Source organism: Mycteria americana, chromosome 2, assembly GCF_035582795.1.
Source record: "Mycteria americana isolate JAX WOST 10 ecotype Jacksonville Zoo and Gardens chromosome 2, USCA_MyAme_1.0, whole genome shotgun sequence".
NCBI classification, from domain to species: domain Eukaryota; kingdom Metazoa; phylum Chordata; class Aves; order Ciconiiformes; family Ciconiidae; genus Mycteria; species Mycteria americana.
Window position 1 is genome coordinate 16,054,770 of NC_134366.1, and position 23,773 is coordinate 16,078,542.

Below are 23,773 nucleotides of genomic sequence, written 5' to 3' on the forward strand. Positions count from 1 at the left end.
AATGCAGTTATGCAATGGAGGAGAATATCAAAGATGTTTTGAAGGTTGCAAATGGGTTTTAGGAGTGAGAATCATCCTTTTTGTTGCTTCCAAAGATGAAAGTGCTCAATTTTCGCACACATGAAAAAAAAGACTGTCAGATGTTTTAAATGTAAAAACTGCATAATGTGGCTTCTTGTCATATCTGTGGTTCCCTTGTGGATGAAAATTTTAATCAGATGGTTTTGTACTTTAAAGATTTTTCATTTGATTTACAACTTGTAGGAGTGGAGTAGCAGTAAGCAATCAGGGAGAATGCCATGAAGAGGACAAAAGGAAGGTGAAACACAGCGTTAATAATTTAGTTTCAATAACCTTAAAAGGTTTACCAGTCACTTTTAACCTTGTATCAGAAAAGAGAAAAGCACAAAAAGCAAGCTACTGCAGTGAATCATAAAAATGTTTCTTTTAATTTGTTACTCATTTATCTAAGTCCAGATAGAAAGCAACCGATGTATTTGTTAAACAAAAGGGTCAAAAAGACAACTACCCATCAATTTGACTTAGTCCTTTTGGAAGGACTGCCTGTAGTTTCTCCTGCGTCAGTAATGTCATGAAGTAATGGCAATTGTAGCTGTGAAAATGTAGAAATGTTATTACTATGTCAGACTAGCCAAAGAAACATTTTAAGCATACAACGGGGTTTTCAGAAGTGCTTAAGCAGGTTAGGCATCTAAATGTTATTGATCTCAGTGGGAACTAGATACCAACTCAAAGCCTCACACATTTCAAAAAAACTGGTAAGCACCTATGTTCAGGTTTCTTGCCTGCTGGCTTGCAGGGTCTGAATCTGTATCTGGTCTCCTATAAGCCAGGGTAACACAAAAAGTGACATCTTCAAGATGGTGGTGTGGGAGTTTTAAAAAAGAAGTCTAGTTTTGTTTTTTGTTAGGATTGATCAGGACATCATAAAAATTCATGTGGCGTTTGTATACATACAGCTCCTCAGCTGAACAGTTGTGCTTCCATATTTTGAACATGTACATTTTAAATTTTTCCGCAACTGAGCTACATGTATTTCAATTTTTGGCACAATACTTTGAAACCAGCTTTGTAACTCTCTGTCTTCATGGTATTAGGCAGTTTGTACAACACTGTTGAAACTGAAAGTGTTCCTAAGTGAAGGAATTAAATGCCTGAGATTACAGGTAGGGAACCCAAACTTTGGGATCTGCTACAATCTAATGTCACGAAAATGGTCTAACACTTAAATGTTCAGATACCTGGGCTATATCATGGATTATGGAGTATTTTTGTATGCATGTGCCAAATATGGCATAATAATAATACTTTGTCAATTATAAGGTTCTCCATAATTTTTATACAACAAACCTTAAATACCCATTTGTATATCTTCTGTGCAACTCTTCTTTATGCAGCTAAGTTTTAAAACCTTAGAGCATTAATCATGCCACTCAAAACTGCAAGATGTGCTCTCATTTTTGAAGTAGACTTGTTACCATGTGACAGCAAGATTCTGTACTTGCTTTTGTTTTTGAGTTGGAAAGATTTTGAGCTCCCAGTATACTTTTTTTGTTACAGATTAGAGGGATTAATCATGTATTTGCATTGCAGAAATGATCAATGACTTCACTTGTAGGTATAAAACAAATGCATATGAAAACAGAGTGCCTCCTCCAAAGAGATTACTTCTTCATTTATATTGAGAAGCGTCATGTAAGTGTGGAAAATAGTAAGGAGCACGTGCATGATGATTATATAATTTTCACTGTTGGCCAACCTGATGATTGTGAAGAATCACATGTTGATTTTTTTTTTAAATATATGAGCTGGTAAAATGGATTATTTCCAGCTTGTGGTATTGTTGATTGGCTAATTACTGTTTACCAGTATACCAGAATTGTTTCTCTCAGAAGAAGCTGAATGAAAAGTGAGGACAGAAAATTCACAGTTTAATCCAGAGAATGGGCAGGTTGCATTAAAATGAAGTTGAAATTAAAAGCACTGAAACCTCCTCAAATGAAGATCTCCGTGAGCAGGTCATCAGGCTTAGAAATGTGTTCATGTTCTTAGCTGCTCTTTGGTATGAGTATTTTGCTGAGATAGGGAAGTATGCTTGTTCTAATAGTGATTTATGAGGGATTAAAGTAAGGTCTTTCTGATTTGTTTGCATTTTAATGAGAATGTAATTTCTTAGTCTTACATCCATGTAAAACCCCCACACTGTCAGATTTGTAGGGATATACATGAGTTTAAAAGGAATGGTAGTTAATTAGCATTTGGAATATGCTATGTCTTTGAAAATGTGGACAGGGGGAGGGACAAGTCTGAAACCAAAATAGACTGGCACGCCATAAGTTTCTATTTGAAGTAAACTAATTGAACTAAATTAGTGCTTTTTGTATTCATGGATAGTCTGTCTCCTCTGATTTTTATTATTTTTACTAAATTGCTCCTTATTAGAAATGGCTGTAGTTGAATCCATGAATTGTTGACAAAAGAATCTCTTCAGCTCTGCCTTTGATTATTTGTGGTATGCTGTTGATCTTTGGAATAATGTTCTATAGTTTCAGCTTTTAGAGCAAAAGAGTAAAACTTTTATAAACAGAAAGAAGGGAAGTTTGAAGATATTTTAGGCCAGCTATGCAAACTCTTTCCATTTGAGTCTTTGTCCAAGAGAGTTTTGTTCACAGTAAATTAACAAATAAGCCCATAGGTATCATGTTGAATTTTTTAAAATTTTACTCCAGGGAGCATCTGCAGATACTTTTTTGCAAAGTTTCCTCATCTGAGGTATGCAGTGTGTTGTAAGACTTCCAGTCCTTGCTTGTTAAGTAATGCACAAGTATCTAAATTATAATTGTGTCTTTACTATTTCTTAATCTTAGCCTCAGCTGTATTGTTCCTGGAATCTTTGCTAAATTTATTTCCAAGGCACTAACTCATGGGAGCAGTCCCATGATTTCAAGCTGAAGGTTTGAAGTGGGCTTTTGTAACATTTTATTTATGGAGTTCATTTATTGACTTTTCTGCAACGCTCACCACTGTAGTGTCTGAACGCCTCATGGACACTAATGTATCGAGCATCTGAGCACTCCAGTGCAGTTAGGGAAGTTTTATTTTATGGATGGGGAGTTGAAGCACTTAAAAACTGGCCGGCACAAGCACACCGGCACTTTGTGGCAGAGTTGAGGAAAGAACCTGCGTCGTCTAATTCCCACTCCAGCACCTTGAGCGAAAGACCATCTTTCCTCTCTAAACAAGTTTGCACTTGTTTTCCAGTGACAAATAGACTGTCAAAACAGTTTAAAGGCTTGTCATGGTTGGAAGCCATCAACTGTGATTCCAAAGTTAACCAGGAGTTTAGATTTCCCCTCTGCTGGCAACGGCCACTGCCCCTTGAATTGCGTGGCACCAGAAAAGCCCCGGGGACGCACCATGACTTCGTCGTAGTTCCGATGAAATTGAAAATTCTGAGTGTTTTGGGACATGGAACAGGCACCAGTGAACTGCGAATTATACTTATATGTACGTCTCTATTTTTGCTGTGAAACCACTGATAACGCTGTGACAGGCGCATGGCTGGAGGGGGCTCATGGGACGATGTGGAGCCCAGCCCGTGTTACGGCTATGACAGGAGCGCTGCCGTCTGCCCAGGCGCTTCACTGAGGCTTCCCCATGGCCGGCTCTGACATCTGGGGCAAAGTTCTGCATTTCTGGGGCTTTTTCCTTCAAAAAGGAATGTAGATGTGCTGCCAGTGCAGTAGGAAGATGAGGAGAAAAATGTCATCAGTTTAATTTCTTCCGTCTTGCTTTCTGAAGGAGAGCCTAAGTCAGGGTTTCTTATTACCTGATCTTAATTTATTGTCAGAGATTGTATTATACCAGCCTAGATACTGAAGTTACTTGCAAAGAAACATGTAATTTTCATGTGCGTAAAAAAAAGAGGGGGAAAAAAGAGGAGGGAGTAACGTAATTGCCAAAAAAGAAGTGTTTCCATGTGGGAATATCATTAGAGTGGGGGAGGGGATGTTGGGAAAATTATTCTGATCTTCAAAGTTTATTTTAGTTTGGTACATCTGTACCAATGCAATTTACCTTTAAGCGTAATTGGCTGTCATGTTAAGCTCCCCTGCCCACTGTGAGGAAATCACTGTTATAGCTTTCATATGGGAAGGAATTCAGGAGTGCCTTGTTTACGTTGCTGCCATTTATAAAACATTTAAAGCGGCTATTCTGCTGAATAAACACTCGAGAGCCTGAAGGATAAGCATATCACTTAAACTTCTTAAGACTAAACTTTCCAAACCATTTCCTGCCAGAGGGACCTAGCAGTAAAATTGCAAACTCTGTGCTCCAAGATGAGATAGGCAGAATTAGATTAAGCAGCTTACTGTTGACATGTCTATTGATCTGGGTTCAGCGCCGTTTCCTGTCTCTGCTAGCAGTTAGATTGCTGTATACAATAACACAGCGGCCTGGTTTATGTGAAATTGGGGGACTCCGAGCATCAATTACTCCAGGAAGGCAGTGGCACGGTGAGATAAGGTTAAGCCGCTCACAGTGTTTAAGACTGCTGAAACCCAAGCAACATATTTGCTGTCTAAATTGCTGCTTATAAATTTGACAGCGTTCCATTTATGTTGTTGATTCCCCCCCCCCCCCCCAAAGAGAGATCATCCTGTATTATTCTCTGCAGGTAGCAGTTCAGTTCTCATTATAAACGCACATTGTTCGTTAGTCTTCCCTTCCTATCGGCCCTTTGTTAAAAGTTCCTAAGCATCACTGGGATATTTGAATAGAAAATAGTTAGACGGGAGGGAGAAAGGCATGAAATATTATAGAAACTACCCATAATAAACTAACAAAATTTTCACAGTCGTATTGATTCTGGTACTGCATTAAAGGAATTATTTCTTTTTTTTTTCCTTGCTGTCTGGAAACACGACATTGAATAACAGTGGCAAAGAGGAAAGAAATCTAGTACCCTTGAATTTCTTATTTAGTCTTCTGTTTTCTTCATGAGCAGTTCTCTCTTATGCCATGTTACTTTTTTATCTTTCTCAGAGACTGTTAACAGAATCAGTTGAAAGCAAAATGATGCTTTTCACATTTAAAGAAGCCTGGAGAGAATTGTTTCAGGGGTCTGCTTGTGATGAACTGAACTTCATTTTTTTTTTCCTCTGGAAGAGGGTCACACAAAAGAGTTTTTCTCCAGGGGGTACCTTTTAAGCCACTTTACAGGTGGCTATCTCAGTTTTATGCCACACGCATTGCCATTGTCTTAAATTCAACCTTCAAAAAGAAATTCAGTATTCCCATAGAAGTATTAGGAAAGTTGAGTCAGTTCTGGCATTGCAATGGGAGATCTGTGCTGTGAAACTGATGAAAGGAAATATTTAATAGTGACATTTGAGTTCGTTTATCATGACATTTTAGGGACTTGGTGGTACATATTTTTATCTTTGAACAATCTCTCAGCATACTGCTGTTAAAGTGGGGGAGGGCACTCCTTCCACACAGAGCGCAATGCTGTAAAAGTCCAAAACAATACAGCAGTCAACCGTGATGAACAGAAGTAGGAGTTCTAACTGGTATGCGACAAAAATGAAAATAAATCTCCTTTTATTAATTTAATTTTTAAATAGCTTGACATGCCGTAATTAACATTGCCCTATGCTAAAATTACAACAACATCTGAGCTTCTGTATATTGGCTCATACCTTGGTGCTATAACTGGATATAGGAATATTGGAAAGCTAACAGAACATATTTCAAATATGTTTTAGCATTTCTCTGGCATGGTTTTGAGTTTTATTTTAATGAGTTGCTGATTGACGTTATTGTTGGCTTTTGTATAAGGGGCACTAAAGTATTACCAGCAGGTGAGCACTAATAAATACTTTATGTTGCTTAAGATTATAACTATCGATACAAAACCTATTCCAATTATTGCAAGGAGGCTGAACCCACAAAGTCTGATGTCACTGAGATTTCTAATTCCATCCTCATCTAAAGCTATTGTGCAGGTACATGTGTGATCTTTACGGGGAGTATCCACTTTCAGACGCTGCATTGCCTCATCACAATAGGATTCTGTCATTTAGTGATTTAAATTACATCCTTTTATTTTGTTAACTCCTTTAATAAGTGTTTTAAACTGCCACCTTCTGCTCTTTCTTTCTTGCACCTTCTCCCTCCTGCAGAGTCTCCTTGCAGGCTTGCTAATTCTTCGGGGTTTTCCTGACACCTTCCTGTCCATCAGTCCTGTACGGTTAATCAAGGGAACCAGTAAGCATGCAGGGGTTAGCCTGGAGCGGAGTTAATCGGGTTTGCTTTGACTTAATTGTGCCTATTGTCATAGGGGAAATAAGCACACAGTGCAGGAGGCCAGTGCTGCTGATTGCTTGAGAGGCTCAGCTTGCAATACGATGTACAATATGGTGTACTACCCCAGAGTTGCTTCTAGTCATTACGAAAGAGTTCTAACATTTTTAGCCTAGAAAGACATGAAAGTGATAGTTTGAAAGTAGATAACCTCTTACCCTGGGAAGAAAAATAAAGAGCAATGAGTAATACCCAATACAGCTATTGGTTTGGACTGCTAAAATTGTATTAGAAGTGAATCGGTTGCAACACAAATATGTTTAACTACGAGCACTCTTTAGCATATCTGTACGTCCTCCAGCATAGCCATATAGTAAGAAAGAACTATAGGAAAGTGATGTGGAGCTGCACAAATCAGTGTCTGAAGACATCAAAACCCCATGTTTTTTTTAAGGACCAGCACAACTTTATCGCGGAGCACCATTGATTGTAATTTAGCTCTTTTTCCACAAAAAATCAGAAAAGTGTATACCATGTTTAAATGCTGAATTCCCACTGAAAGTGAACTCATGTTACATGCAGAATGGTTGCATTCTTTTTTACTTTGATTAAAAAGCAGGCTAAGAATAAGGAGATTTGTACAAAATAAATGTTTTTGTTACTGACTTGCAGATGCTTAGATGACGACAGACCTTGCTAGAGCTCTGCAGTTGTGTCTCTTCAATGGTGTTGATATTACAAAATGAACTCTTACAAAGTAAAACATAAAATAAGACATATCAAACCATTAAAATCCAGCAAAAAAACAGTATAAAACCCACACAAATTAGAAAGAATAGAAATGGTTCTGCAGATGCTGTCAGATGAGCTGTTACCTAATAGTGTATCAACAGAAAATTACCAGGTCAGCCTTATAGACCACATTTTTATGCCACATTTTTTTCATAGTCCTAAGTTCCCCTGTGTCAGTGTAAGATCCAGAAGCCACAACGTCTTCAGCTCTGTGTGAAGTACCTGTAATAGTGTGATAAATAGCTCACATATGCTGTGGGGTTGATGCACTTTCTCTTTTCATATCAGAAGTACCTACATTGGTATCATTGCAAGATAATAGTAAGGGAAAAAATCCCATGAGGTTATTATTTTCCATTATTTAGCATTGTTTTCCTAGCTAAGTATGAAAGGAATGAAATCTTTTTGAGGTTTTCCAGATGACAAACTCCCAAATGGTATGAGGGCTCTCAGAATTTGAAGGAATGTATTGTAAAAAGGTAAATGCTACTTAAGTAAATCACTGGATTTTGTCAAATTCATTCTAAAATGAATTTATAATTCCCTACATAATGAAAAGAAACACCCTTGAAATTATTTACATTTTCTTCTTGTTGGTTTCATGTGACCACAGCTTTAAATTGAAATAAAACCTTTGTCTTTCTCCTCAGTTAGGATAGATCACTATTTCATATATATAAGACTTCAAATCCAGTGTCATTTTCCCAGTCTTATATAAAAGTTTTATTTTATTTAACTATTTGGTTTTAAACCTGTACTCAGGACATCCTACAGCTTTTAAGCTGTATCAAAAGAATTTTTAGCTGTTTTTTTTTTTTCCATTCGAAACTGAATTGTTTCTCCAGAGGAGGGTTTGCCGTGTTCAAAATACATGGAAGAATAGCACATATGACAATCCTGTTCATGCTAGCTTTGTGCCTGGAGCTCTCATGATGGAGTCCTTTACAATTTCACTTCTTCATTGATAAGCCATTATCTGTACACTTTTTTATAACTGCAGGGTTTTGCACTTTGCCACAGAAGAGCAGCACTAAGTTCACTGCAGCCCATTTCCCTAATTTCTCCATAATGCACTGTGACCTTTCCCAGGATGGTGTTTCTGTGTAGCAAGGTGAAGAGGAAGAAAAATAAGAGTTTGCCCTTTCCAACTAATTGACCAATGTTTTGTTTTAAAGGTAGTGTTACCTTTTTAATGCAGTTGTTAAAGACATAATTTCTTTGTTCCTTTGTTCTATTAAATTCTCCAGTACTCTGGAACATACCATAACTGCAGTCTAAAGCTTATAACGTAGAAATTATGAGTAGAGTTATATTCAGTCTGTAGTCACGTCGCTGTGCTTGCAAGTAATACCATTTGTAATCTTTATTACAATACAGTAATAACAATTATGGTAATTGTTTATTAATTTGTTCTCCTAAGTGCATTTTAACATTTTCATCTTTAAAAGCTGACCTACAGGAGGAGGAGGAGTTTTTCGAACCATATATTAAGAATGAAAAAAATTTTTATTTGTAGGTGATTCCTTTTATTCTTAAAAGTTAAATAAAATTATATGAATAAAAATGAGATAAGCTGTAAGAAAACTTTCTGGTTCTTGTGTTTTTGTGAGGAAGACTTATTTTTGTAAAATGTTCTCAGGAAGATCTGGGAGTTGGATTGCACAAGCAGTTATAAAGTGAGACTCAATGAGGAAATAAAAGAGCTTTGCATTTACTGATTCCTCACCCAAGCCATATGTTTTAACATGCATGGGGTTTGTTTTGCTATTTCAGGGCGGAGAAGCAGTAAAAGCAAATATTCACATATACACGCACAGCAGACTCTAAATTCAGCTCTTTCTGAACATAAATTTGCTATCATGCAAGTAGGAACGGAAGGTTCCCCGTGATGTGGCAGAAGCAGCAGCACATAAGGCACCGTCATACGCTGGATAGACAGACATTCTCAATACGTCAGACTTCTCCATGCTCAATTGGAAAAGCTATTAAGCAGTGACTGCAGGGCAGTGTTTTTACTTTTTCCATGTCTTGGCTTGTTTATGTTAAATCAGACTGCAGGAGGTCTGTTGCGTTTCTCTGGCACTTATTGCAAGGCTTGCTGTGGCAAATTCTATTTATGACACTTTCTGTATCCTAGGTGCAGTGAATCTTGGCAGACAATCTGGAAAATTTCCCATCTTTGTACTTGCAGAATATAATATCTCAGTAATGGTGTGACTCTGGTGACTCACTGTGAAGGTCCTAAGTTCAGCTACCACAGTAGCCAAAAAATCTAGACACACTTTAACTACTGGCATGACATTTGTAGTATTTGCTTGACCATTGGATGTAAAATATTCATTTGAAACTCCTCCTGTTTTGGCTAGAGTATATTCAAATTGAAGATAAAATCCAAGAGCGGCATTTGAGTGGTAGGATAATGGCTTCTGGCTGGCATTTTTTTACCAATGTGATGGTCATGTCTATTAAGAGGAAGTAATCTTAAATGTGTGTATTTTGGTACTGTAGCTATTCTCACTGATGTGTGCACTGTCAATCATGCAATTATCCTACACAAATAACATATTGGTGATTACGGAGATCTAGGATTCTGTTGTGGTTCTGCATGAGTGTAAACATGTTGTCAAAAATCATTTATCTGTACACTAAGTGCCATTGTTTATTCCACTGTTAAGTCTCACTTTAAAACCAGTAACCAACTTTTCTTTATGCAATAGTGTATCTTCCTTATAAAACCAGAGACCATAACAACTTTTTGGGAACCTATTTCACATTCACTTACAGAATCTTAGCTTCTAAGACCAAATGCAGTTTATTTACAAAGTGAATAAAACTGACAGTAAACGGGTGAGCTGTGCTGAATAACTTTCTTGTGGGGGTTTTAGTCTTCTACTTGTTTTGGTTTTAAAATCTATATTTCATGGTTAGGCGGGGAGAAATTAGTCTGCCCAGTTATAAAACAAACCAAGTTAGGGCCTCAGAACCCTGTAATATAAGTGAGAATTATGATTATATAGATGGCCATCAAAAGGCCAGTGCTCGTATGACTGCTGGGTGAATAATAAGACTTCTGTGGGGGTTTTGGTGTCTTGGCTTTATGCTGGGCTTTTGATGTGGTTTGATAAATGTGTAGAGCTAGAGGATCCATGGGATAATTGGCGCAACCCCCCCAGATCTCTGGGCGGTTGCCTGGAGCATCTGCCCATAAGGCATGGCCCTCAAGCTGAGAGCTCTGGCAATGCCACGGGCTTATTCGCCATCTTGCCATTAGCTTCAATGTAATGACAGAACACCTGGGTCTGCTCGGTTGCTCTGTGGAGGCTGCAGCAGCATGGACTAACCTTTTCCTGGTGTCTCTCTTTTTTTCTGCCATATTGTGTTTCCAAATTCTCATGCAGTTTCATGTGTCTGTCATTGGCATGGAAGAGTTGACAGCTGCTACATGATGGCAAGGCAAATGTATCCTTGCCTCCTTGCAGTCCTCCTACTTGTGAATCACATAGTTTTTCTAAAGGAGAGTAAAAGGACTTTAAGGACAAAGAATTTCTTTTGGCACTTTGGGTGGCTTTTTCTTTCTCATGATAAGAACCATCAGAATAATACATTGTGCGGTAGGGGACATACCTGCTTTTTCAGACTGATACCATAATTAACGTGTGAGTCTGAAATTGGTAAGAGAAGACAAAAGAAGTGAAAGAGAGCTCAGTCTTGTACTTCCCAGCTGCTGACGCCGGTGACTTCGGTAATGAATGCCTATCATGCCAGCAATGCGAACAGCATGTGGACTGGAGTTTGTTTCCATTGTAAAGAGATAGCATACTTAATTAATTTCATGAGGCCTCTAGGCTGCTGTTGACAAAACGTGCTTACACCACAAAGTTAAGTTGGCAGGTTAAGGCTAGGGTTAGGGAAAGTTTGAAGTGCTGATCCCTAGACTCAAATTACTTTTAAGGTTTTCTTTAATGATACAGATACAATAGTTTTGCTTAATTACACTTTGCTGTCTCAAGCAATCTTTCCCTTGAGTCACTGAAAGTTTTATTACAAGGCCTTAATCTGATTATGAAAATTAATGGACTTGTACTATGTTTTAGTTTGCAAGAGTAAAATCTCCTTTTTTTTAAATTTCAACCAGATTAAAAGTGTATAGTAGAGGAGAGTTGTGAATTTGAAAGACTAAAATCTTGCAGTGTGAGGTGTTATACTATAAAGACAATATATTAAAAAGCAATGTTACTGACCTGATGCAAATCAGCACAAAGTTCTTTTTCAAAATATTTAGCAGTTGAAAACATTTAAGTAAAATTTAGGAAATGCATATCTTGAATCCCAAAGAAACTTGGAGGATGTATAGAAAAGCACACACATGAGAAAAAGGGGGAAAAAAACCCCATAAAATGATCGTGAAAGCCTGAAAACACACATTTGGTTTCCTATCACTAGTATGTTTTGGCTTAGTTGAAGCAGAATGTATAAAGCGTGTCTTCCCTTTTACCATTAACTCGGGACAGCCCTGCTTTTAGGAGAGAGGGCTGCGTCCACAGTAACCCTGGGCTTTCAGCTCCGAGGCATATACCCTGCAGAGAAGGGAGTGCCCCCCAGTTCCACGGCAGAGGCAGCAGCTCTGGATCGCAGGTCTCACCCTCGCCTGGCCTCCGCAGGGACGGGGTCAGCAGGGGCTGTGCCAAGCACACGCTTCTGCTGGTTTCCTTGAGTTGTGTTGAAATCCCTCAGGCATGAGCTATCCCCGATACTGTGCTGAGTTACCGACCCCAAGGGTATGATGAAAGCCGATAAAATTATCACCATGGCAGACGGTAGGAATTGGTGCATGCTTTAGCAAAACACACCCACGATTATTTCCTGAGACCACTTCTGCACTGCATCTATTCCGCATTTTTTATCTTTCTTTGCCTTTTCTAGCAAGTTCCTGATTTTACATGTGTGTTACAGAGGCATGGGGATGTAATAGGAGACAAATTGGATGCGATGAAGAAATAAACTAAGAGAGTTAAACTATGTGCAGTCTCTAAGGAATGAGAAGCCATTGGCCTTCTTAATTCTGAGAATAGGTATGATTTAGTACCAGCTAATTAGAGATACAGCTGGCAGCCAGGACAACTGTGGCTACATAGGAAAATCGTAGCTTTAAAAGGCTAAGAAAATATGCTTGAATGTAGGTGTGAAATTACTGAGAATTTATTTGAACACATTTTAACATCATCTAAGAAATAATCCGCAGATAGCACAGGACCTAAAAAAGGTAGCAGAAACACTTAAATTTGTACATGCGTCTTACACCATTTTTTCATTAATGGACCTGTAGTTACCCCCCATTACCTGGCAAGGATTGGGGCCTATGAAAATTAGTAAAATACAAATTCAGAGAAGAACCAGAACATATCAAGATGGTGATTTACCTTGCTAGGAAACTAAATTCTCTTAGTGGGGAAAAAAAGTTGTATTTTCCATCTGTATACAGCAAAAATATTGCTGGATTTTTTTTAAAACCTACTGGGTGAAAAAAAATTGCCATTTCTGACAAGTGCCGTTCGATAGTTATGAAGATATTAAAAGCAATTTCCTAAGTAAAATAAGAAAATAAACATTCAAGATGTTTTTTACAGAAATAATATTTTCATTTAAAGTCAAAATGATGGATTTCCTTACTACCTTTTTTCAGCTTTTCCTACAAATTGTATGTAAATGAATGCAAATAAGCAGTCCTCACTACTAAGTTGCTTAGAAGTGTAAAAATGCATAAAATTAAGATGCTCAGACAGAGTTGTGCATCTCATTTATGTAAAGAATGTTTAAATTTAAATTAGATATTTCAGCTAGAAGTGTTATTGTTTCATGCCATAAAATGTTTTTTGTGCATTTCAGAGAAGGTGCATAGAAATTTTGTTATTTTCTGAAGACCTGGTAGTTGGAGAAGGTCTGGTCTTTTCTGAAGACCATGCGTGGGAGTTGGTCCTGTGTCAGCCAAGCTAAAAAAAAAAAAAGAACAGTCTAAAAAATAGCTAAAAGGTCACTGCTGCCATTTTGAACATCTTCCACCAACGTGTGGACTAAGTTCCACCAGATTTCGTGACCTGTTGTTTGTCTGTCTATTCAACTCTTCTGCAGTAAATAAATCTGAACACTAGTGGAAAAGAAACCATGAAAACCAGAACCACAGAAATGTTGGTTTTAGTTCAGACCTGCTTAAAACCTGGCGCTACGGCCAGCAGACTCCCCGCCTGACTTTAATGGTGCTATACATCATGAGAAAGGAAAATTCTCTTTGATTTTCAATAAGATACCAGGCTTGAGTAATGCCTGTGGTGCCATAAGGGATTAACGATCTCCATGCTATTTATAACCATGCAAACTAAATTGTAATTTTTTGTAGAATTACCAGGGTTTTATTGTGCTGCCCGGACAAATTCAGCGAGTAGGACTCATTAGTGTGTAAAACGGAGTTAATTTATACTGAGTATCCCCCATCTTTGGATAGGTGGCTTTATGTAAATCATCTATTCTGGTCATTAGTTTAGGCTGTTTGCATTTCCTTTGCAGCGTGAGCATAAGTATGAAATATTAACTAAACTTCCTTGGTTAAAGTGCCCCCTCATGCCTCGTGCATGATGGGGAAAACATTTGCTTTTCTTGCAGACCTCCCATGTAATTGAAGGGTGAGAGCTGTATTATGTAGCTGAAACACCTAGTGGTAATTGGTATTTAAAACAAATTTCCATAGCTCTAGAAACAGGAAACCAAGGTGTCTCTAGAAAGCCATTTGATGAGCACTTCTGAAATATTGGGAAAAGTGTAGTGAATCTTTCAACGGTTGATTCCATCATGATTGATCTTACAGATTTTTGAAGTAATTGATGGTATTGCTTTAGTTCAGTCCGTTAGTGCAAATAATTATTAATCAATATGCACTCAGCTCTTACTTTAGAAGATAATTTTAACACATGATTTATTCTGAACATTTCAATTGAGCTACCTTTACAAGGAGAAAATCAATTGGCTAGTGGTCTAAAGCACTTTAATTATCTGACGAGCTATGTTCTTTTTTAGGCTTTTTTTTAGGCTTTCTTTTTAATACATTGTCCCATTGTGATAAAACCCTTCTGCTGGGCACTACTTTGCTATCCTCAGAAATACACTAATTCTCTATTTCAGGTTATTTTGTCTTAGAAGTTTTCAGTTCAATACTGCAAACATACTAGGATTAAACCCCAACTTTGGAAAATAAATAATAGAAAAAATGGAGAAAAAATAGAGCTTTTTCCTCATGAGAAAAAAGTTGGGGATTGTTTTGTGAATGTGTCAGCACGTTTGTAGTTTCTTTGGATGTTTGCTCATTCATAGCAGGCATAGCAGTGGAAAATTACAGTTAATTTGAAAGGATAACGTGATGCCAGAACTTAGACAGAGGTTTGAAACATTATAGGACAAAAGGTGAAATCATTAATTCATTTCCAGTGGATATTAAATTCCTGAAATATACATTACTCTCTCATTATATTTATATTTACCTGTTTTAATATGCCTGTAAATATTATTTTGAGTCTGAAGCAGCATTTGTGCAGTGTCCATGAGCATGTCAATACATCCTTTCAAAGTAATTTGTACTTGGACTGAGGCATAAGGTTATGGAGCCATCTGTCATCATGAAAAATCATTAGAATAAAGAGTGTGATATAATTTCACTCATGTTCATGATTGATATGTTTTGTTTCAACTACACCAATACAAACTCTTCTCTCAGATGCCCTTGATAGGCTAACACGGAAACTTGAAAAGAATCCTGTGCCCAAATAGATCAAATGCCAGTGGATTCACACCGAAATAAGACTTCAGCCTGCAGGCAGTCCTGTAGCTACTCTTTGGGATGTCGGGTGGGATTCCCTGGAAATACACGGGTAAGAGTTTCTGTCTATAGTAACAAAAGGAGCTCACGTTCTTGAAACGGCCTGGATTTAATGTTTGGCTTAATATCCATTCTTTATTGAATTTCTTGTATTTTTCCCAAATTAGACAATGAATGTATAATCATAAACATCCAGTTTTCTATTCAGTGAGATTATAGTCATTATTGTTTCTGAGTTGTCATGGGTTTCCACAATACTACAAGAGATGAATCAGTTTTTCCTTTAGAATAGTGCAGGAAATATTTATGAATTTTCATCTACCAAAAAAGCTGTATATCTTCAAGGTAGGAAAGTTCAGATTTTAGGACTGTATTTTACTGGAAACATTCCTTAAGAAGATTCCTTAGAGGATGTTAGTAATGCACTTGTAAGATTTTTAAAGAGTCAAATAATAAAGAGACAGCACTACAGTCTGAGGACCCAATTACAGACACACTTGTACATATGTTTATTTTTAAGTCATTAAGTACTGTGCATATGGAAAATGTCATGTCCTTAATTTCTGAGCCTTGATCTTCAAATGTAAGTGTTGTAGAAACAGAGCTTTTGAACCTTATCCTATTAGGTACCGAGTGCCTTATTTGCCATCTGAGCTAGTGGGAGATCTGCCTGCTTGATAGCTTGTAGCAGGTAACTGAACTGTTACCCAGACAATTAGGAAGGAAGGAGTGGCTTTGCTTTAGCATGTAAAAATATATTGTACTTCATGTTAACTCCTACAGCTGACTAAACGGCTGGCTCTGAATGACCTCCCAGAGGATGTCTTGGAAGGAGGTGTTGTGGTGGTATATATTGTCCTGCTAAGAGGCTATGACTGATGACCATACTTTAAATTCTGTTTTAGATGAGACAGATAGAAGCAATAACAATGTGAATATTAGAATAAATCTTTGTTCATTTCAAGTGGGTGATTAAGGTTTGTCAGTGGCTTGATTTGGGATCAAGGTTTCTATAGGAGTGAGAGAGGGGTCAGTCTTTAGATATATTTGCTGCCCTTGCTTGGTGTCTGAGAGTCTGTGTGCTATTGCCCCTCCTTCTGTAGAAATAACAGCTCTTTTGTTTCCTCCTGTGATGATGCTTGTAATCTGAACTTTTGCCTTAGTATATCTAGCTAAAGTTACTAACGAGAATCCTGACCTGGTTTAAATCAACTGGATTTTTTCCATTCAATTCAGTTAATGGCCTTTCTATTTTTACTCAATACCCTTTTTGAAGAACAGCTTTTAAAAACATGGGATTGGAAGCAGTGCTGTATCCTCTGCTTTATGAGAAAACATAGAAGAAGGAGATGTGTTCATATAGCTAATCAACAGTTTTTTAACTTGGCTGTTTTAACTATATCTATTTTTGGAGGTGATTATCTCCATCACCAGATAGTCTGTCTAACAGTTACAGTAAAGTTGATCTCTTTTAGCTTACTTAGTTCAACTTCCAACAGAAGTGAACTACTCAGGAAATGTATTTAGAAAAGTCTATTTTTAAAGAGTTCTAAGAGCTAGAACAAAGGACAGGAGAACATGATGATATGCTGGTAGGACTGCCACATGCAAAAGTACAATAGTGAGCACCTCTGACTGCAGAGGAACTGCCGAAGCACTGTAAAATCTAGTTGGTATGTGTGAAAGATCAAGCAGGTTAACTCCTGGGATTTTTTCTATCAAGATACTTTCTTCCTTCCATTCTATTGCCTGCTGTCTTCAGAGCACAGTAGTATTGAGGCTCTGCAGATTTAAAACATCTGTCTTTCCATCTCCAGTGTACTACAGAAGGATAGCTCTCAAATTTAGCAGTCACAAAAGTTTTAGCTGACATGTTAGGCTGCCTTTGTTTTTAGGAATTTTTATCCTCCGTGAGGCTACAGGCTGAGTAGGTATGCCAATATTTTTTATGATGTGACCCTATTGTTAATTTTTTTTAAAAGAATCTTTGTAGCCATTATTATGGAATTCAGATACAGCTAACGAAGTCAGGATTAGGGACCTAGATTATTTTGTGTTGCCCAATTTAGTGTTTTCATCAGTATTTGAATTCTGTTCTTGAGATGCATTAAAACAACGGCAGGCTTGGTATTGTTGTAAGGAAAGAGATCATAGTTTTATATTAAAATGAAGTTGGAAATAGATTAATTTTACTAATTTTAAATAATTGATAATGTACTTCTATAAAACACTGGAATTTTCATATTGCAATGAATTTGATGGATTTGGCTCACTGGGTACAAATAATTATGAACTAAAAATTCATATACACTTCTGTCATATGAAGAAGTGTGCATTAAAACCAGGTCTTGAGAATAAATGATAAAGTTTATGTTTTCAGGTTATAGAAGGCAGATATAATTATAATGTCTTTATTGATACTCACCACAGGCTTAAGCTTTCAGGTTTGAACTCACATAAAACTGTCTTAATTTATGAGCCATGTCATGTTAGTGTTGGATAACTAGCTAGAAGATAAATCTGTACTTAATACAAATCTGTCTGACTTGATGATGTTGGATATAATTTATATAGAAAGTCTAGTTTTGTTGTGAGAAAAAGAGCAGTTTTATGTGACAGCTTTAGATGTAGGCATGGTTATTAATCCTTGATCATTGCATATATTCTCAGGGATATTTTTGTATTTTGCACCTTATTTAGTATTTGAGGATTTTTTTTTTTCTCATTTTATGCTTATTCACAGCAGAAGTGTGTTGTTGTGCTAAAGGCTGGAGGTTTCTATTGTTTATAGCCATTTTCTGTAATCTCTCTTGAGACCTAATTCTGCCATATTCAATAAAAGCAAGTTTCTGGGGGATGGGTCTCAGATCTGTGTTTAGCTCTGAGATGTTGCCTGGTGGTGTTGCAAAAGGAGAATGGAGCTCACTATGTCTGGTGATCATGTAGTGTAAAGGCAGTTATAGATGACTCCTTCATGTTGCATTTTGGGACTACAGGACCAGAGACTCATGGCTTATTTCAGAGGAGGTGTCCTTGTCCTTTATTAACTGCATGTAACATGAACCAGTCTCATAACTGATTAGCATGGTATGTTATTCATAAACAACATGCAATTAGCATATGCTAATAAGAAGCAATATTCAGCTGAAATGTCAGCATCCAAGCAGCTTAGACAACATCTGTTTGAGCAAGACATGCAATACATATTATATCCCTATTTTACAGAACACCACTTAACCAAAATTCTTGGTTAACCAAAGTTTGCTTATACCCCCTGGGGCTGTACAGTATATAGACACTAGTCAGCTTAGCTGAGCGTAGTCCCTGTAAAGCTGGCATTTTGGAAGCCAGCTGGCATCTTTCTGCTATATTCTGGGATTGAGAACATGAAACACAGCCTGTTTGGAAGGAGAGGAGTCCAGAGAGCTTTGTAAAAGCTGAAAAAGTCTATTCCTTTCTCATAAAATAAATTGAGATTTTAGCTGAAGGTTTTGATGGTCCCTCAAGACGTTTGACGAAGCATGAAGATGGAAGTGTAGAAATGTGTCACTATGGCGTATCTGCAGCTCTCTCTATATATGAAGCATCTATATGTTTCCATATAAATACCGTTGTGTGGGAGAAAATAACACAAGAAACTAAGAATACATTTCCAAATACAATATTCTGCCAGAATATTAAGTCCCTTTTTCAAGAAGATCGTAAGCTGCTTTGCACTCATAATTTATTTAAAAAATGTGATGACTCTGCTCCGTGTTTGTGATTCTGTGTGAACTGCCCATTTTTTGTAGAGCCTGGTTTTAAAAGTCAGCTTTCGTTTCTGATTTAAGTCCTCCTTCCTCTCTACTGGTCAGTGCAAAGGTATTTTTTGTTTGTTCTTATTGCTCATGCCATGGTTCTATGGAGTGATAGCTCTTCTGCAGTCAATAAAACAATTCCTTTTATTATCAAGCCCGTATTTCCCACTATTACCTTGACTTGAAGAATGAATTTGCTTCATTGTATTAGAGAGAATATTTTCTGACAGCTTTTGAGTACAGATCATTAAAAAATTACCAGTTTGAAATGTTGACTTTTGTCTCTTTCTTTGTCTCCTTCTATCTCAAAAATAGCTTATCACATCTTTCAACTTTCTAAATAATTAAATCTCCTTGAAAACTCATGCATATTCTGTGTTGGATAGAACAGGTTGTAATTAAGCAGAGTTATTAACGATTTTGTTGTTGATAAATTTGGGCCCAACTCTGCTCTTGCAGATATCAGTTGACTTTATTGGTCTGATCTTTCTCCATAGAGGTTACTGTTGTAACACTGGAGTAACAGAATAGAAAACTGTACCAAAAATTATGTGTTTGCTATATGAATAGTAGAAGATTTATGGTATCTTTAACTGCCCATTTCTTTACATTCAACAGCTCCTGTTCTGTAAATGATGAGATAGACAAGTGCTTTGTTGTCACTTAACAATTGTCAGCTGATTTAAGGAATTTACATTTACTTTTTTGGAATAAAACAGGAACATTGTACACACTGGAATGTGTCCGAGTCCAACCCATGCTAACACCAGGACCAAAGTTCTGGTTTGGAACTGTCTCTGTTGCAAAGGGTATTTTAGGATGTTTTATCTCAACTATCAGTATCAAAAAAGAGCCTCACCATTTCCTAGCTGTGTTCTTAATAGTAAGCTCTTAATAATGGATTTCTAGGTAAACCCAGTGTCTTTTGTTGTTTTCAAGTTAAACCATCAGCTACCTAAACCCCCCAGATACTTCCATTTTAAATTAGTTTATTTTTGGTCTCCTTCTCACATACCTATCCTTCTTTCACTTGATTTGTCTGTATGAAGACCCTCCTGGTCCATAGATGAAATTACTGAGTGGCATTTTCCTGTGACTGTCTCAGTGATGGTATTTTGTAAAAGAGCACTGGTGCTAATTTTTCCTTCAGTGACATCCCCCAGTTATATCTCACAGTTTTAAGAGGATGTAACCCAACCCACTTCACTGGAACTTTGCCTGTTACCCTATTCAAGCCTAAAAGGATGCTCCCCTAACAGACAGGAGATGTAAGAAATTACAAAGGTTTCAGCCCCTCATATTTACATTTTTACACTTTGTCTTTCTGACAAAGTAGATCCAGGCTACAAACCAGAACAATTTTATTCTTTTTGAAAGGAGAGCTTTTACACAGTAGAAATGTGAGCTGTGATTAGAAGTGCACACTTATCATGCAGATGAAAAAGGTAAGCAGAGCTTCATTGTAATACGTGGGGCAATTCTTTCATCCTTAACTTTCAGTAGTGAACACTGGTGCACAAGTTAGTCTTCCTCAGCTTTTTACTCAGTAGAGAGAGATGGTCTGAATTTTGCGTCCTGAAAAGCCTGTTTTCCCCTCTGTTAAGGGCAGCCTGCTAAGGAACCTGAATTGCCTAACCCGAGTCACTTACACGTTCCCTCTCCTGCATCGTGCTCTCTTTATCCTGAGGCAGTAAAAATAGTGTCAGTGTAGCTCAAGCCAGTAATGTAAATGCTCTGGCTGTATGACCGTGAGGGCAGAGAGAGGCTATCAAAGCACCTCTGATGTTCAGTCAAAAAGCCTGACTTCCCACAATTTTAGAGGGATCTTGTTGATCATGACATGCTATTAAGGAGGGAATAGCTGGATTGCAGTGCTTGGGGTCAGTTTAATTGCCCACCGGACTAAAACTTGCAGAGAATAAATGAATGGGAGAGGAAAGGTCAGGATTAGGGGTGGAGAAGGAGAGACTGTGGGAGCCTCTAATCATTTTACCTAAATTAAAATCCATCTGGTATTTTTAATTTTTTGAAATGCATTAGACAAAAAAAGACTGTTTCTACTCTCATGAATTTATTTTCCTGCTACAGTGACCCATAGGCTTGTATTCAATTATTTATAATGACGTATCAGTAGCTGTGGAGGGTTCATATCTAATATGCTAATGGCAGTATTGTGTCAGCATATGAACTTAAAAATTAGGTGGAATGAAACATTTTAAACTAATGTTTTAGTGTCTTCTCTCTATTAACCCTTAAAGCTTCAACTCTTCTGTGCAGATGTAGGTTTTTTTAAGGAACAGTTGAATATGAGTTTTTAGGGGTTTGTTCTTTCCGTAGATGCCTTATAAGGTTCTCAGACACAAATTCATGAAAATGGCAAAATATTTCCATCAAAAGGTTGCATGTAAACATTGCAAGTCCGTGTCCTGTCTGTTATGAGCAGTACGGTAGATATCTTTCTGGTTCCCAATGTGTTTTGCAGTGAATCAAGACATAGTAAACCAGGGCAATTCAGACCCCATCTCAGATGTGTTCCACTTTTAAACAAGGATTTGGCCCTGGCATCTTTTTGGTGTAACTTCTTACAGTATTATCAATGCTTGTCATCCCAAGATCATAAGGGCGCTTAAAGAAGTCTTGAGATTAAAATTTTTCTGTTCTTTTGACTCACTTTATTGATTCTTGAGCCTTTAGAGATTTAGTGGCTTGTGTTTGCAGGTTTTTCTGCACCAGCCATGTGAGTAGGTCTTTAAAGGAGAAAAAATGGTTTTTTGAGCAGCAGAACTGAAAGTCTGTTGTCATACAGATTTTTGTTGTGTATTTTCTAAACTCTTTGTCCCCAGTAAGATACCATGAGCCCCCTTCCTATTACATTCCCACAGGAAAAGAGGCAGCAATTGTACAAAGTTCAGCATATCTAAGGCTGTGTGCCTGCCAAGTAGCCGGGACAGGTATGTTGGTCAACCAGCTGGCAGCTCCAAAGCAATGTCTCAGGGCTGAGTTATGCCCACATTTCCAACAGAGTGGCCAGCAATTTCAACTTCTGTCCTCAATCCAGACAGTGATTCGTATAAAACTCTTAGGAACTTAATTATCTTTGAGACTTTTATCCCTAATTTTAACTTAAATCAGCCTGTAGGTTCAAAAGGTATTAGAAAGCTCTTCATAGTTTGAAAGACAGACCAGTGCGATCGTAAAAGCTTCCTTTTCTTAGGAAACTAGATTAAAAATGTAAGGGATGTGTAACTCCCATCAGTTGGCACTTTGGGAAAATGCATAAATGTCATAAGACTAGGGATTAAATCATGAGACTTGGATAACAGAACTGTTATATGCTGCTCATAGACTGATCTAATTTCTCAGATATAAAATGTGTGAGCGGGCTGTGCAAGTTTCAAGAACATTTTTCCTCTTTACCATGGCAGACTATTGGCAGGAGGAAGCAAAACTGCCTATTACATAGGCATGATAAAACTATAGCAACTAAATGGAAGCTGAGGTGGAAACCCAGACAGAGGGCTTTCATTAAGAGAATAACAGCCTCTGTTCTCCACCAGCATTGCTAATCACTTCCTATTGGTGATTTTATAACCACAGAAAGCTCTGTGAATTTAATTGCTGGAAGTTACCTTTTTATTTCTTTTAACAGCATCTAAAATCCATGCTCAGGGGCACCAATCAATCATGAAAAAAATCTTTGCTCTGAGTTAGCCTTTGCAGGTGGTTTAAAGAAAATTTAATTCTTTCCCACTTGGCCATGTGCAACACCTTTATCCTCTTGAAGAGGGCAAAGTGAAAGTCTCGTCTGAGCTCACTGTCAGTGCTGCTGTGGTTGACTGGCAAGTGTGGGGTTCTAAAAAGCTGTGCAGGTGGCAAGCTTTGCCCCTGAGACAAAGCACATCACCTCTGTGCCTATTATTTTGCCTGAAAATACGTAACTGGACCTTTCCCAGAAGTGGCAGCAATAAACAATTGTACCACTTCCAGCGTCAGCAATTTTAAATGCTAATTGTATGTGCTAATGGATAAACATGGGGGCTCTTCTAACAAGAACATAATTTATCCGTTTTTTTCCTTTATCATCATGTCCACAGTGCTCTAATTATTAGGTTTACTGCATGCCTATTGTGTGGTAACTTTATAGTATTTTACTGTGTGGTGTATTTTCTACACTAATGTGCAACTGAGGAATACCTTCCTAGGTTTTCTGCTTGTTTCCTCCTGAACATATGTCATGCCATTTGTCAAGTGATTTAATAGTGCCCCTTGACCTTAAAAATAAAATAAAGCTAGATCAGTGTATAAAAATGTGAAAAACTTTAAAAGCGGCCTCTACTGCACCTTCTCCCACTCAATCCAAGAGCTATCAGACAGCATCATTCATTACTCACTGTTCCTGAAGCAGGTGAAATGACATGGTGTAAAGTCTCCTTATTTATAATAGCTTTGGTTTATATAATGAAAGATTTAATTTTTGGTAAAGAGATGTTATTAACGAAATGTACAAAGAGGGTGATCTGTTACAGTACTGAATTATTTATGATACACTGAGTATTAGCCAAAACCACTGACTTCTTAGTCCATTGCAAGCACCTGTACCAGTATTTTTATGAAGGGTGTTCTTTATCACTGAGCTAACTGAGATCACATTTACATTAGTGCTTAAATTCAGTGGAAGAAAACAATGTGGCATGAATATGACAGATGTACCACAAGAGCTTAAACACCTGTTTTCTGTTTAGTAGTTTAAGAGATTTGGAAAGCTCAAGCACAATGCAGACCTAGGGCATGTGTGACAAATATAATTTCTCTTTAAGATTCTCAGTCATCACTAAAAGTGATTGCTTTAAATGTTTTTTGTAATATTGCAACTTCTCTTTTCTGCTATTGTGAAACTGATAGTTGTTAGTAATGTCTTTTAAAATTTGTGCAATTCCTCTGTCATATAGAGTGAAATATTGCAGTGCTTAAATGCTAGGCTTACCCAGCTTGG

The 23,773-nt window shown here is 37.4% G+C and overlaps 1 protein-coding gene across 13 annotated transcripts in view; it reads left to right on the plus strand.

Moving 5' to 3' along the window:
• Window positions 1-23,773, plus strand: part of PARD3 (par-3 family cell polarity regulator) — a 465,648-nt gene that overhangs the window by 396,503 nt on the left and 45,372 nt on the right. The window lies entirely within an intron of this gene.